Source organism: Triticum aestivum, chromosome 2A (genome assembly GCF_018294505.1).
Source record: "Triticum aestivum cultivar Chinese Spring chromosome 2A, IWGSC CS RefSeq v2.1, whole genome shotgun sequence".
Classification (NCBI taxonomy): Eukaryota; Viridiplantae; Streptophyta; class Magnoliopsida; order Poales; family Poaceae; genus Triticum; species Triticum aestivum.
The window spans coordinates 168,847,653-168,850,869 of NC_057797.1; positions in this window are offsets into that span (position 1 = coordinate 168,847,653).

Consider the following 3,217-nt stretch of genomic DNA (forward strand, 5'->3'; position numbering starts at 1 on the left):
TGAGGCAGAGGGGATGGTTGTGCAGCGGGTAGTTGATTTTTTGATCGGGTCAACGATCTCTAGTATTGAGATGCCAACTTTTACGATCCCGTTTGAGGGTACGCGGGCGACAATGATGGCCTTCTACCGGCTTTGGTCGATGAGAGCGATGGTGGGGAGATCTTTGCCCCAACAGCCTTCGGCGGTGAGATGCGATCTATGTGCGGCGGTTTGAGGCAGAGGCGATGGCTGTGCATCACCGTCAGTTGATTTTCTGGCCAAGTCGGCGATCTCCAGTGTTGAGACTCCAATGTTCACGATCCCGTCTGCAGGTATGCAGGGGACGATGTTGGCCTGTTGTAGGTCATATGCTTGGGCGTGCAGGTAACAACGTGGTCTGCCGCGACGAGGGATCTTGGATCTTCAAATCCGATAGAAATGACGAGTATGTTTTGCCGACTGATTATGCCACCACAGACGAGGACGACAGATCATAAGGATGGTGTGGGATTATAGGAGCGTCCCAATATGAGATTTCAGCAGTGGTGACGACAACCTTCATAGTTCGGAGCCTTTGGCGGCTCTTGCCGCGGCTTGACTGCTAGCTTGTCCGAGCATGATCTTCACTCATGTCGTACCTCACGGAGATACCATGCTACGCACGTAGTTGTTGGGATCACGAAAAGTGGCGGCGACAATACATGATGACTTTATTTTAGTGGTGCTTCTCAGTTACCGATCTCGAGCTCCGGTGTGAAAACTCGAGGTCTGACCCTAATTTGTTTATATCTGGCAATGACGATATTTTTATTGGGTCATTACCTTGTTAAAGACATTGTTTGGGCTTGATCTTCGGGGTGAAAATTCACAATCTGACCTTCAATGGTTGGATATGGCGACGACAAGAACCTTTCTCGACGTACTTGTGATATCAAAGATGATTGGTACAGATATGGTCGTGTTGTAGCTTGTTGATCACTGTTTTAATCATTATTTTTAATCCATCTAGGCATAGCTTCGGTCTTGAATGACTTTGTTATTTGTCGGTGTGATTTTTTTTGTATACGCGTGTATACATGTGTTGGTGTTAGTTGTGAGCATCTTAGTAGTGCAGAGACCGGATGTGTACTCATTGTATTTGTATACGTAGATGCTTTACTTAAGTTAATATTATCTTCGTCAAGATACATCCGTATCTAAACAAATCTCATACAAGAATTTTAGGACTGAGGGAGTATAAAATTCACTATCTATTAAAAAACTTGCATGCGCTACATTCAGATGTAAATCTTTCTCCTCGACCAGTAATAACACCGCGATTAACAACGTAGGAGCCGTTGCTTCATGCCTACAACTACTACTGCTGCTACTTTGCAGTAGATGTGGATCCACACGTATTATTCCGATCTCCGACAAAGTATTCTTGTTCCGTTGCACGAACGTGGCCCCCAAACAAACGCCCGGCGCTCCCACCGATCCGGCCGCGAGATATGCTGACGCCGCTGCGAAATGTATTTCCCATCAGCTCGACGACGACGAGATCGATTTGTTAATGCGGTACCGACACGCGGGGACAGGCCGGCTCGCCTATGATTCACGCATGGATGTACGGTACCCCTCCCGTGAAAAGGCTCATGAATTATGGGCGATGGAAGGAATCGCCTGCCAGAGGGGAAGCAGCAGGCCGTCCGTCCGGCCAGCCCGGCAACACACGCGTGGGTGGGTTGAAGAGACCAGGCTGGAACCATCAATTCCCGCCGACGTACCTCCCCCACTTCGATCGCCGTACCCGTACGTACCCAGCGCGCTGCGCTTGCAAGCGACGATCTACGGTCACGGACCCTGGGTGACGAGCAGTAACTCGGAAGTGCATGTGTTGTACTGCTAGTACTACTAGCAGTTAACCCTAGCATCCGTAGCACCGTAAAGAAGAACCGGAAAAATAACTCTAGCATCCGTAGCACCGTAAAGAAGTGGAATCGCTATGGCACCGTAAACAAGTGGAATAATCTTGTCTACGAATCTACTACCGGTGACCGAGGGCGACGTCCACCGAAAAGCTGGTGGTGCGTTCCGTGGGATTCCAGGCCGGCGAAAGATGAGACGGGAATAGAAACAATTCCAGATTTCCGGCCGATCTAAGTAGGCGACAGACCACGCGCAGCTGGATGTCAAAGAGGCTTTGCCGATTAGTGTCGGTGATCGCGACGGCGCATCCGCGCTGCGGCCTTTGGGGACACCTGGAAGCGCCGCTCACCGTCGGCCACGCGCACGTCGGTTTCGGGCTTTCGGTTGGTCGCAGTGGGCCGAGCGAAAGCCCGTCGTCGCGCACGACGACTAGCTCTAAGCTGTAGCTGAGCGGGTAGTTACTAGTGAGTACAAGTAGTGGTGATCTATGATCTATCATCCGTGCCTTCTTAACTAACTCTATGATTGGCACGCGATGGAGACTTGGAATCCACGGCTGTTTGCCGCCTTTGAGCCAGCTTTTGGACATTACTAATGCCAACCCATCATAATATACTCCTACGTGGTTGGACAAAAAACATTAAATGTGATGTATGTTGCCGTGAACTAACGATCTTTTTTTTAAGCAATCAACTAACTACTCCGTATATAAACATATCAGGGGGAGGGGCGGAACAAGAGTGTCCGGTCTGCATTCAACTAATCAGGCAATAACCATTGAGGACCCGCAACTAATCTTAACGTCATGACTCCGTCAAGACACGCGCTCTTTTAGTTTGACATGAAAATGTGACACGCTCTTGAACAAACCCTGACTACTACAATATGGTTAGTGGCAGAATTTGGAGGTCCTTGTGTTCTTTGCGACTTCACCGGCTGATCGATGGCAAGTAGCTTTCATTTGGTTAGCTGCCACGAACTTTTAAAAATGTGAAGTTACACAACATTCACGTAACGGATTGTACAATATTTGAGATTATGGGGTTGTTCGGTTCCACAACTTGTCATATTTTACCACACCTCAATTTAAACAAGTTTGATAAAGTTAGATGTGCGTTTGGTTCTTGTCACAATCAAGATAAGAACTTTTTTTATTAGCAGTAAGCCCCACATGTCATAGATATGAAAGTTTGACAAGATTCCTTATGGTAAGCCAAAATGTGGCTAAAAATTTGAGCAACTCAAGTGAGGCATGTGTGGCAAAAGATAGTCATAACCCAAACATACTAAGAAATTGAGCGACTCAAGTGAGACGTGTGGCAAAAGATAG